The sequence below is a fragment of the Simochromis diagramma genome, unplaced genomic scaffold (assembly GCF_900408965.1).
Source record: "Simochromis diagramma unplaced genomic scaffold, fSimDia1.1 OVJJ01000367.1, whole genome shotgun sequence".
Lineage (NCBI taxonomy): Eukaryota > Metazoa > Chordata > Actinopteri > Cichliformes > Cichlidae > Simochromis > Simochromis diagramma.
In genome coordinates this window covers 905,292-919,466 of record NW_024387288.1, presented here as the reverse complement: position 1 = coordinate 919,466, position 14,175 = coordinate 905,292, and positions in this window count along the sequence as shown.

The following is a 14,175-nucleotide window of genomic DNA, read 5'->3' as shown; positions in this document are numbered from 1 at the left end:
GGCTGGCCTGAAACGCTGATGTGGGTGACTCTGCCGTAAAGGATGTCAAAGCATGTGCGGTAAGACCTAAAGTCCTCTGCTTTCTAACGATATGGTCAACATCCTGAGGAGAGAATTCTTCAAATGCAGATGAATATCCAACTGTGACAACATTGTCCTGCATACCGGGTCACGTGTGTCCAACAAACAATCGGAGGTTCTGAACGGGACTTTATTGGTTATTACACTGTAAATCTCTGAATGCCGCTTGTGTTTAATCCAAGTTGGGCCCTGCTTCCTGTTGGCTTCAGCTGTTTGGAGTTTCCATTTTCTAAACTTCTACATTCTGAACCTTCTTCAGCTCTGAACAGATGATGAAACACTGAATGATTTCAAGCACTTTGTCTAATAAACTTACATCTTTCATTCTTTATACAGATTGGAGAGCTGTGGTTTGTCAGAGATCAGCTGTGATTATCTGGCAGCAGCACTGAAGTCCAACCCCTCCCATCTGAGAGAGCTGGACCTGAGATACAACAACGACCTGCAGGATTCAGATGTGAAGCAGCTGTCTGATCTTCAGCAGAGTCCAGACTACAGACTGGAGACTCTGGTGTAAGTAGAGTGATGGAGTGAGTGGGTGGTGCTGTCAGCAGTATTGTACTAAACACAGTCAGTATGAAACAAAGATCCAGTGTTTCCTGTAAAGCTGCAGCTTCTCAGTGAAGCTGTGAGAGGAGAACGGTGACAGGCTTCAGGATTGGACACAAACACTTCCTGTTTCTCACCTTTATGGTCACCATAGTAACGGCTGACACGCTCTGATCAAACGCTGTCAACAGCCAATCAGCTCTCTGAACAAAGCAGCACGCAGACCAATGGCTGCATTCATTTCCAAGTTTAAAGCAGTGAAGAACACAGTCTGTAGGTGAGGAAGAATTTAGTGAGAGCAGATGTTTGGATGGAATTCCTCCAGTTAACAGCTGGAACCGTCCATCTGGATTGTTGGGCTTGTTGTTGGGGTTCCTACAGAGCTCAGAGTGAACACACCAAGGTTCTTCTAATGAATGAAAGTCCAAACTCAAACTAGGAGGGAAAAACATCTTCATCAACTTCAATAAAAATCCAAAGATTAGAGAAAGTGAAGCAACAATGAGTCCTAGTACAGTCCCAGCACTGACGTCCCTGCTGCTCTTTATACTGGATGTGCTGCATCACTGACTGACAGCTGATGAAGAGTCTCTGGAAACACTCGTTTATCTCCTCTGCTCTTCCTCCTTCTCTCTGCAGGTGGTGATGATGGTAAACAGGACGGTGTGTGTGCTGAGAGAGGAGCAGCTGTGTCCTGATGATCCAGAGAGGTTGAAGCAGCAGCAGCTTGTGTGTAGAGACGCTCTGACTGGGCCATGTTACTGGGAGGTGGAGAGGAGAGCTTCATCCAGCAGTGACTGACAGAGGAATGAAGTGCAGATGACTGTCAGTGCTGCAGAGTGAACTGCTCTGAGAACAGCTCCACTGTCAGACACAATGTAGAGTCCAGCATCAGCCCTGTGTGTCCCTCTGGATCTGACAGAGGATCATCAGTGTATCTGGACTGCTCTGCTGCTGCTCTGTCCTTCTACAGTCTCTGCACAGTCTCTGTCTCACTCTGCAAAGATTTTACAACTTGTGTAATTACAGAACATTAATATTATGTTCAAACATGTGATCTTCTCTTTATTTCTGAATCTTTACCAAATAAAGAAAAACCAAACTAACAAACAGAAGCTGTCGTGTCCTTTTTCACCACATCTGTGAATCTTTTCTGTTTTCCTCTTTTCCTCCTTCCTGCAGCTCCACCTTCATCATTCTGTGTCCAGTATATGTGAACACGTCCAAAGCATCTGAGCCTCATGTTGCCCGTTTGTGTGAGTTACGCCTGTCGTTGTGTTGTGGTGTATAAATCAGGGGCAGGAGACATCGCTGGATCTCTGAGTTCTTTACGGCCAATTTCTGCAACATCTGCAACATCTAGAAATGCAAACCTGTGAGCTGTGTGTGTTGTGCGTCTGCTCGGCCACCTCTCCTCCGGCCATGCTGGAAGCAGCTGTGTTTGACAGTTTTATCCACTCGACAATAATCGAACAAATTAAATGTTCAAAAATATCAACTTAAGCACTTCAAAGTCAACAAAAAGCTTAAAACAATTAAATAATATTTCAGTGAAAAAACAACAGCTCATAAGAACGATACACAAAATAATACAGAAACCAACAAACACAACTTATTAACCAGGATCCATGTTTTTGTCACAAACACTGAATCAGCTGATTCTCTCTTTATGTCTCTGAGTTTTGTGATTATAGTTCTGGTTTCTGTGTCTTCACTGTGTCCCACGTCTCCTTACTTTGGACTCTGTGTTTCCTGTTTTACTTTGACAGTCCCGTGTCACTGTTTCCTGTCTCGTGTGTGTAATTGGTCCCAGCTGTGTCTCCCTCCTGTCTCCCGTTCCCTGATTACTAAACTGCGTCCACGCCGCCGGCGCTCCTCTCCACAGCTGGATTTCAGAGCATCCAGCTGTGGTGAGTGATGGAGACACTTTCTCTGCTCCCTCAGTGATCAGGACAGTTTATTGAACATCAGAGGACATAAAGGACTGTTTTTCACCTGCCCGTTCTGAAGCTGGACATTAAAGACTGCTGGCTTCAAGGACATTAATCCCAGTGTCAGCCAGCCAATAACAGCCTGTGTTTTTCAGCTCTTTAGGAGTCAGAAATGAGAAAGACAGACTGCTAACCTCTCCCTGCAGGAAATAAGCTCCGCCTCTTCCTTTCCTGTATATGAGTGATTCTGACATGAGACACAATGAGTTTCCTGTTTATTGTGACTTAAAGCGAGCAGCAAAGGAAAACTCAGTTTCTGCTTCCAAGCTCATTGTGAGAGGACACATTGTGTTCCTGCAAGTGCTGCTTTTGTCTGCATCCCTGAGTTTAGTGAGCTGCCTGCAAGGACGTGTGAAACCCACTGTGTTAAGGCTGCATCTCCCAGATGTTCCCACCTTTCCAGCACAGACGATAAATGTTCCCACAAAGGCTCAAAGACTGTTTTACTTTCTGAGTGTTGGCCTCAAGAGATTGCTCAGTGAGCACCTGAGTGTTTCTGGGACATCGGACACTAACTGGAACTTCAAGTCTGGTTCTGAAGCTGCACATTCAAAGACTGTTTCTGGTTGTAGAGACCTGGCTGTTCCAGGGATTGTAACCTCCCCAGGGCCTCCCCAGAGGCTGAGCTGCTGACCTCAGCTGACTCTGGAGCCTTGAAGGTAACTAAGTTTGCACCGCTCGGGTGAGTCAGCTGCAACAGCCTCCACAGAGAGCTCACGCAAGCTTACCCAGCCTGCTGAGGATTTTATGCTGCTGCAGCCCAAAAGGCATCCTGAGCTGGCTGACAGCCACCCACAGCTTCAGCTGCCTCAGCCAGGGGTCTCCACACCTGCTGGCCCTGCATCTGCTCCGACTGGGGGCTCCGGAGAGCCGCGCCAGCCATCCATCTCTGCTGGGGCTCCTGTTTGAGAATGTAGGAGTGTAAACTTCAAATATCTGCTCGGTTTATCAAGATATCACATATTTGCAAAAGTGCTCCGACGTTTTTGGAGACGTCTGTTACCCACCAGCTCGATAGCTGACCGGGGCGAGAACAGCCAACTCTCAGCACATCGTTTCAAACCCCCGCCGTCTTTGGCTGCTATTATATATCAACACTTCACCAAGTTCTTTGGATTCCTCAGAGGCATCCGATGGAAGACAAAACACTGCTCAATAGATCATTCAACACTTAATTTTCTTACACAATTACTCCTAGAAAGGAGATGCGTCCGGTGCCGTGGAGCTCCAAATGGTGGTGCGCCCCTGACAGTTTCATTACAGAAGCTCTGTCATTCTAGTCTAAAGAACAGTGTCTCAGTAACTTTCCACTAGAAGATGCTCGCCTGTTATCTACTTTTTCCCAGGCAAGCATGAGCGAGAGTCTACAGCCGTCTACCCCCCAAGGACACATGGTCTAATGCCTTTATTTTCAGGGCTGTGTCCACTTAACACTACACTATATGGTTATATGGCATTTTAGTTAATATCAAGCATAGAATTGAAGCACTTCAAATAATTCCATCCCAACACTACTCAGCTTAAACATGATATATGAGTTACTCAGATAACGTAAAAATGTTGTTGTTTGGCTTTTTTCAGTGTTTCATTTGTTCCTGAGTAAATCGGTTTGGCTGAGATTAGAGTTATAATTTTCACACAGCTGAATAAACATCAAACTGATTAAACAGAAGTGTGAGACGGTCGAGAGTTTACTCCAGTGTCCTGTTATACTTTAGATAGTGTTAGAATTCTCCCAATTCTTTGATCTTTGGGCTGAAGGAAGGACAGTACTCGGTGTATAAATGCTCAATCAACAATTACTTTATTACATACAATTCAACACTTTATGAGCATAAACCATCCGGATGGGGAGACATGCATGAAGAGGGTCACAGCAAAATCTCTAAATGGTGGTGGGTGACTCAAACTCTTATAGCCTCTGATGGCCCCCACCTATAAAAACCTAAACATTCACATACTTTCTAACTCTCAGTGAGCCTGAGTTATTGCCTTGGCTCCCTGTTTTTCTGCTTCCAACAAAGGTGGGGGTGAAGCTCCTGTGAAATGTGCTCTGTCCGCTCTACTATCAGAAAAGCAAGGCCCTGACTCTCTGCACACAATATTCTCTTCATAACTCAGCAGTATGGAATGTCATGAAACAGTGTAACTCACTCACAGTAAATCTAATGTAATACAAATCAGTTTAACAAATGTAATAGTTTCACCTTCTTCTAAGTCAGGAGAATGATGCAAACTAAAACTACATAATAATTTCACAGTCTTTAATTAGGGGTCTAACGTGGCATAAAATAATATAATAATCTCACAATTCCCCCTTTGATCTCTTTTTAAAGAGATGTCTGAGGACAGGTGGTTCTTCCTCAGAGTCCTCAAGAAGAAGAGGCGCTGGTGAGCCTTCTTGACCAGCTTGGAGCAGTTGGTCGTCCAGGTGAGATCCTCGGAGATGTGGACTCCCAGGAACTTGAAGCTGCTCACACGCTCCACAGCCGTCCCCTTAATGTGGATGGGTGGATGTGGGTCAGCATTCCTCCTGTAGTCCACGATGAGCTCCTTGGTCTTCTCGGTGTTAAGCAGCAGGTTGTTTGTGTCGCACCACTCAGCCAGACGACCCACCTCCTCCCTGTAGGCGGCCTCATCGTTGTCACTGATGAGGCCAATCACCGTGGTGTCATCTGCAAACTTAATGATGGTGTTGGAACCATCAGCAGGTCTGCAGTCGTGGGTGAAGAGGGAGTAGAGGAAAGGGCTCATCACACAGCCTTGTGGTACACCGGTGTTCATTGTGACTGTAGATGAGCAGCGGTTATCCAGCCGGACATGTTGGGGGCGGTTGGTCAGGAAGTCCAGTAACCATTTGCAGATGAGGGAACTGATGCCCAGGTCTGTCAGTGTCCTGATGAGTTGTGAGGGGTGGATTGTATTGAATGCTGAACTGAAGTCTATAAACAGCATTCTGGCGTAGGTGTTGTTGTTGTCCAGGTGTGAGAGGACAGAGTGCAGTGCGATGGAGACTGCATCCTCTGTGCTCCTGTTCTGGCGGTATGCGAATTGGTGGGGGTCCAGGGTGGGGGGGAGACAGGATTTGAAGTGTGCTAGGACCAGCTGCTCTAAGCACTTAGTGATGACGTGGCTCTGGAGGTCTTTTAGAAACCACACAGCTGGTTTTTGTTTATTTACTGAAGCCTCCACATCTTCATGAAACGTGTTTCAGACGTTCATCGATGAACCACAGCGACTTTAGGAAACATTTAGTTTGTATAACAAACACTGTGGACTGACTCCAGTTTATCCTCTTTGTTGTTGCCATGTTGGTGTTTTGAGCCATAAAGGATCATATTCAGGAGCATCTGGAGACATTAATGGGTCTGATGCTTTATCTCTGTCATGTGTCGGCCATTTGGTCTGACTGAGCAAAGAAAGGAATCAAATATAGTGTTGTAGGGATGATTGCTCTGTAAAATGTTTGCATACCCAACCAGCAGTTTGGCTTGTTTGTAACAGCATGAATATAATCCATTGTTTCAGTATTGTTTGGTTTTAATTCACATGTGCTCACCTTGAGCACCTGGGCCTGTATTTTATTGGTTTTGTGCCATTTATGGTCAGAATCTTTAGCGCATTACTAACAGCGTTACTTTTTTCAGTAACTAGTAATCTAACTAATTACTAATTCTATCGTTACATCGTTACTGTTACTATGTGGTGCAGGCTGTGGTGGCAGATTTTTTTCCCCAAGTATTAATCATATGTTTGAATCATATCGCCTTAGTAACAGGTGATAGTTGTGTGCATGTGCACTACAAATGGGCCTTAAGCTATGTCACACACACTGACACAGTGGGGCCATTGTTAGTTCATGGGAGACGTTAAACAGTTACTGAGACTCCTGTTTATCAGGGATGTAAATCCTTAGGTGATGGCCAGGCAGAAAACAAGGTCATAATTCTCTCTGTGAGGGAGGAGGTTTTAAGGATGGAGCTGATGGTGTCGCCCCCTGTGAGAGGGGCCAACATGGAAGAGTTTGTGGAAGGTTCTTTGTCTGTGTCTCTGTATATAAACATGTGAGGGCGGCGGCCACGATTCAGAGATGGTCCTAGTGTTCTGGCTGGGATGCTTCTCTCCACATTGCAATGTGTTTATTAAACCCACTTCAAATCACGCTCAGTGGGTGTGTTGCAGGTTATTGTTAAGATTTTCCACAACAGGGCGCATTGCTATTTTTCAGCACACAGATGGTTGAAGCTTAGTGGGAACTAGGGGGGTGGAACAATTGCACAAGTGCTGCTGATTGGCTGAGAAGGAATAAAGTAGTCATGGTAAACCAATCACACGACCAATTTAGGATGACATAGCAACAAGATGCTATATACCAGTTTTTAAACTGTGTTGATACGTAAACCCAGAGTCATGATTAAAAAAATACATGATGTGTTTTTTCCTGAATGCTATCGTCATGGTTACTGTCTAAGGACAGCGCTAGGAAGCACTCTCTGCTTACAACAAAAAACACCAACACCCCTTTACTATTGGTGGAAAAATGTTTTAGGAGTTACGGCGGTGAGTGAGAGAGAGGGGTGAGATGTGAGAGATTTGTGACGATTAGCCTGTTTGGAGTGTGTAGTTAGTGTGTAGTTAGTGTGTAGTGTAGCTGATAGTTGTGTTGTGTGTGTCAGCACAATCAGGCAACTGCTGAATGCCACATTTTTGCTACCAAAGGCAGATCACAGTGTAAACACTGTCTCCAGGTGGAAACAGGAGCAGTGACACACCTGCTGCTGTCAGGCCTGCAGGTATCAGGCTGTGATGGTCTCATTTATCTTAGAGTGGACAGAAACTGGTTTTTGGACTGGAACAAATAATTTGTGTAGCACCTTATTTGATGCAGAACATTTTTAGGTAAATAGCTATTAATAACTTTGTTGTTTGCAAAATTTGTGCATAGGTTTTTAAAATTTACTATTTCTATTTCCATTTAAGTTATGAAAATGATTCATTTAACGTGTTTGTGGTTGTTACAGTAAAAAATATAACTTATAACTAACTACGCGGATGTTTTCTGTCTGATTTTAGATCAATTGTGTTAATACAGTTTGTCAAAATGAAAACATTTTTAAAGGTGAAATATAGAGGTCAAATCAAAAGTAGTCAAAAACGTCCAATAACACCCTGGACCCCAGAGGGTTAAACTTTTTTTTAAAAGTAACACAATAGTTACTTTTCCTGGTAATTAGTTACTTTTATAATATTGTAAGTCAGTTACTAACTCAGTTATTTTTTTGAAGAAGTAACTAGTAACTATAACTAATTACTTTTCCAAAGTAACTTGCCCAACACTGCTTTTATACCAATCAATCAATCAATCAAGGCTTTTTTCGCCACGTGCAGGTTGCCCTGCAGTGAAATGGGACCCCCCCCCTCCGACCATACATACACAACACAGAGATCACATGGGGATACAGGTCGGACATCGGTAGCGTTACAGAAAAACACTGAAATATACACTACAATGGGAAAGTACAAGAGGAAAAAAGAGACCTCTACTCATGCCGGGCTCCTGGGAGGACAGCATGAGAACAGGAAACAAAAAAACTCCTCTGCACAAAGAAGCACATAAATGTCCACAGCACAACATTATGGAACACGTGACCAGCCACAGGGTCGGGTGGGGGGTGAGGAGTAATCCGAAGCAAACACAGCAGCCATCCTGCCCAGCGCTACCATCCAGCGCGGGCTCAGACCCGCCGTGTTCCCCAGGAGGCAACAAGCATCGAAGGCGTTTGGAAAGGGAGGGGGATGAGTGTGTGCATATCAGTGTATATGTATGTGTGTGTGTGTGTGTGTGTGTCAGTGTCCTTCGCCCTGCCAGGCTAAGTAAACAGTCTTCCAGCCAACCCAGGTGGCCTTGCATGGAATGGGAAGAACAGATTCAACACAGTCATTATCAGGGTGTTGTTGTTCAGCTCCAGCCTTGAGACCGCAGCTGGCGCCGAGAGGGTATCCACATGAAGTGATGGAGCTTTTTCCTTTAGTGCGAACAGCTCATATGAATTTCAAAGCAGTTCTACAGTCCAACACTGGTCTCTCAATCTCCCGTTGGAGAGCCGCGAGCTTCGCCATACTTGCGTTCTGTGATGTTGTCATTCTTGTGTTCAAAGAGCCGATTCTGAGAAGTCACGGCAGTGTGCCTCCCCGAGATGTCATCCAGTCTGCAGTCAGAGATCTTATTCTGAGTATTCACAGCAGCCGTAGCCTCTCCAAGATCTTATCCGTGCTGCACTCAATGAGCCTATTTTGAGAAACTCACGCCTCTCCCATCGTTCCAATCCCAGCGGGCAGGCTTGTGGGGGTTTGAACAGCCGGTTCCGCTTCCTTAATTGTTCAATAAGTCAGGGCCAAGCCAGCTCCGATCAGCCAGAACCATGGTTCCAAATAGGTAGATATCTTCAGCACTCAGGCTCACCCGAGCCCAGACTTCTTGTTGAGAAAGGGGTGTCAATTGCATTCAGAGACCAGTTGATCCAATCCATAATTCCTCTTTTAGGTTTTAGAGAACAGACAGTGAGAGAGTGTTCCAGGGAAAAGTAATACACGAGACAAGACAAGGACACAAGAAGCTAAGCAGGGAAGATAAGGGAGAGGAGAAAAGTGCGACCGCCTTCGCTGAGAGCCTAAGAAGAAGAGCTGTGTGTCTGTTACCAGCTGTAACAGACACACAGCATGTCCAGCTTTTGTCCCGTCACTCAACAGAGTATGTTGGGGATCATCCAGATGTTTTCTGGCTAAACGGAGACGTTGAAGCTCTTTTTGCTCAGCAATGGTTTTCACCATACAGGCGTTTCTTGCTCGGACTCTTTGTTATGGTGAAGCCATGAACTCTGACCATAACATGTCCTGCAGCAGGTCTTTGGATGCTGTTCTGGGGTCATTTGTGACCTCCTGAATGAATATTTCTGGTCGGACGGTCACTCCTGGGCAGGTTCACCACTGCTCTGTGTGTTCTCCACTTGTGGAAATGTCTCTCTCTGTGGGTCACTGCAGTCTTTAGAAACTGTTTACTTGTTTTATCTTTGTCTAATATTATAATGTGTTTGATCTGAGGACATACATCATGAGGAGGACGTACATCGTGAGGAGGCGTACAGCGTGAGGAGGCCGTACAGCGTGAGGAGGACGTACATCGTGAGGAGGCGTACAACGTGAGGAGGCGTGCAGCGTGAGGAAGCATACAGCGTGAGGAGATGTACATCGTGAGGAGGCCGTACAGCGTGAGGAAGCATACATCGTGAGGAGGACGTACATCGTGAGGAGACGTACAGCGTGAGGAGGCCGTACAGCGTGAGGAGGACGTACATCGTGAGGAGGCGTACAACGTGAGGAGGCGTACATCATGAGGAGAAGTACATCGTGAGGAGGCGTACAGCGTGAGGAGGCCGTACAGCGTGAGGAGGCGTGCAGCGTGAGGAGGCGTGCAGCGTGAGGAGGCGTGCAGCGTGAGGAGGCCGTACAGCGTGAGGAGGCCGTACAGCGTGTGGAGGCGTACAACGTGAGGAGGCGTGCAGCGTGAGGAGGCCGTACAGCGTGAGGAGGACGTACATCGTGAGGAGGAGTACAACGTGAGGAGGCGTGCAGCGTGAGGAGGCCGTACAGCGTGAGGAGGACGTACATCGTGAGGAGGCGTACAACGTGAGGAGGCTTGCAGCATGAGGACGCCGTACAGCGTGAGGAGGACGTACATCGTGAGGAGGCGTACAACGTGAGAAGGCGTGCAGCGTGAGGACGCCGTACAGCGTGAGGAGGCGTGCAGCGTGAGGAGGCGTACAACGTGAGGAGGCGTGCAGCGTGAGGACGCCGTACAGCGTGAGGAGGCGTGCAGCGTGAGGAGGCGTACAGCGTGAGGAGGCGTGCAGCGTGAGGAGGCGTACAGCGTGAGGAGGCCGTACAGCGTGAGGAGGCGTGCTGCGTGAGGAGGCCGTACAGCGTGAGGAGGCCGTGCAGCGTGAGGAGGCGTACAGCGTGAGGAGGCGTGCAGCGTGTGGAGGCGTGCAGCGTGAGGAGGCCTGCTGCATGAGGAGGTGCAGTCAGCCTGGGGCTCGCTCGGGCCACTTCGGAGGTGGGGTGCCCCCGGCCTCTCGGCCTGGGGCTCGGTCACTCAGGCACGGCTGGCTGCCGGCGGAGCTCACGGGCGCGTCACTGCAACTCCCCCTGGCTTCTGCTCCGCGGCTGCTGAGTGAGCCCTCATCTGGGACTCTCCTCAGCTCTTTCTGGGACAGTGGCGCGGCTGCCCCTCTGTTGGTCTTCCTTGGTCTCTTGTGTTCTGAGGGCCTCTGGATGTCTGGAGTTTTGATCTCCTCCATACCTGCTTCATGCCCTGGAGGACGGGGCTGTGGCCCCCCACACCCTCTAGCAGATCATTACATGAAGGAACCTTTTAAAAAAACAAAAAACAAGCGCGTCCATGCTCACAGGTGTACACACGGGTGATCACACCCACAAACTACACCCTTTTTGGCTCCTACCTCAAAGCACACTGTGTTCTGTTGATCTTATGTGCTGCACAATAATGTTTAATATTTAGTATTTACTGTCATATTCCCATATATCATTGTGATGCTGTTTATTCTATTACTCTTGTTCTCTTCTGCTTGTTTTCTTTTTTCTTTCTCAACAGGTGATCCAGGTGATCGATATATGCATTTTTTTTTCTGCTCATTCTGTTGGTTTTTGTTTTTTGCCCTTCTCCCCCGTCCCTCTTCTCAGCTGTTTCTCTTTCCCTCTTTCTTTCTCCCAGTCAAGTCTGTCCCGTATTCAGTAAGTGAAAATAAAATAAACAATAAAAGGTGAATCAAATGGACCATTACGGCAAGGCTGGGATGGTCAATTTGGTAAAGTAAATCCGTTGGGCATCTTTCTTTGCCTTTAGACAATAATTCTGATGCAAAAGAGCCAAACGGGACAGGCAAAAGAGAGAAAAATAACAAAAGAAGACCAAGGAAGACCAACGAGGGGCAGCCGCGCCACTGTCCCAAAAGAGCTGAGGAGAGCCCCAGATGAGGGCTCACTCAGCAGCCGCGGAGCAGAAGCCAGGGGGGTTGCAGTGACGCGCCCGTGAGCTCCGCCGGCAGCCAGCGGGCCTGAGTGACCGAGCCCCAGCGAGAGGCCGGGGGCACCCCACCTCCGAAGTGGCCCGAGCGAGCCCCAGGCTGACTGCACCTCCTCAGCAGCAGGCCTCTCACTGCACGCTCAGCGCCTCCACAACGCTGCACGCCTCCTCAACGCTTGTAACGCCTCTCATGCGAGCATAGCCCACGCCACGCTGTAGGCCTCCTCATGCAGCACGCCTCCTCACGCTGTACGCCTCCTCACGCTGTGCGCCTCCACACGCTGTACGCCTCCTCACGCTGTGCGCCTCCACACGCTGTACGCTCCTCACCTGCACGCTCCTCACGTGTACGCCTCCTCACGCTGCAGCCACGCTCCTCATGCAGGCAGCCTCCCTCACCTGTACCGCCTCCGACCCCTCATGCGAGGCCTCCTCACGCTGTCGCCTCCCACGCAAGCACGCCTCCCTCACGCTGTACGGCCTCCTCACGCTGTACGCCTCCTCACGCTGCACGCCTCCTCACGCTGTACGCCTCCTCACGCTGCAAGCCTCCTCACGCTGCACACCTCCTCATGCAGCAGGCCTCCTCACGCTGCATGCCTCCTCACGCTGCACGCCTCCTCACGCTGTACGCCTCCTCACGCTGTACGCCTCCTCATGCTGCACTGTTAAAAAAAACATCTTAAAACAACGGTATATTCCGGCAGCTGGGGGCGCCAAAATACAGACCGTAAATAACAGAAAATAACTGTCGCATAAAAATACGGTTATTTCCAGTAAGAAAATATATGTTGGTGCGCGAATTGTACATGGGAATGTCGGCCTTTGCCAAGGCTTTTAGACATTAAATTAGGAACATTTTTACGTGATCAACAAGTGAAATTACCTATAAACACAGGTCACTGAATGTGGAAATATGAATCATAATACGTAAATGTACAGAAGATACAGTTAACAGTTGGTTTGAATAATAATTGATTGCATGCCCTGGGACAGACTGACAGAGGCGAGGCTGCCATATCGCACCATCGGCCCCTTTGGCTATCACCAGTAGGCGGAAAGTGAAGAGTCCTGATCACGGACACAACGACGGAGAGTGTCCGAGCCGGGGCGCAAACCGGCAACCTTCTGATCACAAGCGAACTGCCAACTCTTGAGCCACGAACGGCCTAACAGCAACGATAATAAGTACTTATGTGATGTAACACAAGCTTATAGGAATCATGTTATATACTTTTCCATAGCGCATTACATTTGAATTCAACAGTTCAATCTTTCAAATAACGGACAGATATTTGTGAAATCATGATACTTTGTGAATGTATGTTTAACAATCTAAAATATGCATATGTACAGACAGATACATTTAATAATCAATGACATTATGTTTTATTACATTACAGTGAGTTAACGTTAATTTACATTCAAAATGTGAAAGTCAAAGTCTATTTACGTAACTTTAATGATATTCTAGAAGAACAGAAACATTAACTGTAAAATGCAAGTAAAATAACCTTCATATTAGGGTTTTTTCCTACGCTCGCAGCCATACCTGCGACCTGTTGTTGTTAGTTCACATTCAGTGGCCGATGCTTAGCGTCATGTTTTTGTGTATATGAAGATTGCAATGCCTACCTCTACATTCTTTTTCAAAATATATTAGCACAGCGTGTCCGTGCAATGTTTTACAATTGTGGCATGCAGAAAACTTAACAAAGAAACTCACAGAGAGAGATGGAGCTTGTTACGTAACCCCAAGCTGGTAGGGGTAGCTCCTTATAAAACGGCGTGAGGATGCTACAATGTGCCTCAAGGTTCAACAACAGCACAACAAGAAGTCACTCATGGTACAGCACTCTCTCTAACGAAACAACAACTGTCAGTGACGCTGCACAACCACGGCGTAAACACAACATTCAAGATAACAGTTAAAAGTAAAGTAACCATAAGCAATAGAACAAGAACATCTAAACAGCAGCACATTTCCCAAAGGCATGGATGGGAGACATGCCTGGTGTATTTTTTACGATCTAAATATGCATATGTACAACAAAATAGAATTTAACAAACAAGAAATGTGTGTTTTAGTACATTTACAGTGATGTTATGTTATTTAACATATTGACGTGTCAGATCACAGTCTACTTAGGTAAATGTAATGATATTCTAGAAAAACAGTACACATCTGTAAACTACACAGTAAAGTACTTTGACATTACTATTTTTTGGAACAGTGTGCACGCCTCCACACGCTGTACGGCCTCCACACGTTGCACGCCTCCACACGCTGTACGGCCTCTTCATGCAGCACGCCTCCACACGCTGTACGGCCTCCACACGTTGCACGCCTCCACACGCTGTACGGCCTCAACACGCTGTACGGCCTCCTCACGCTGCACGCCTCCACACGCTGTACGGCCTCCTCATGCAGCACGCCTCCACACGCTGTAC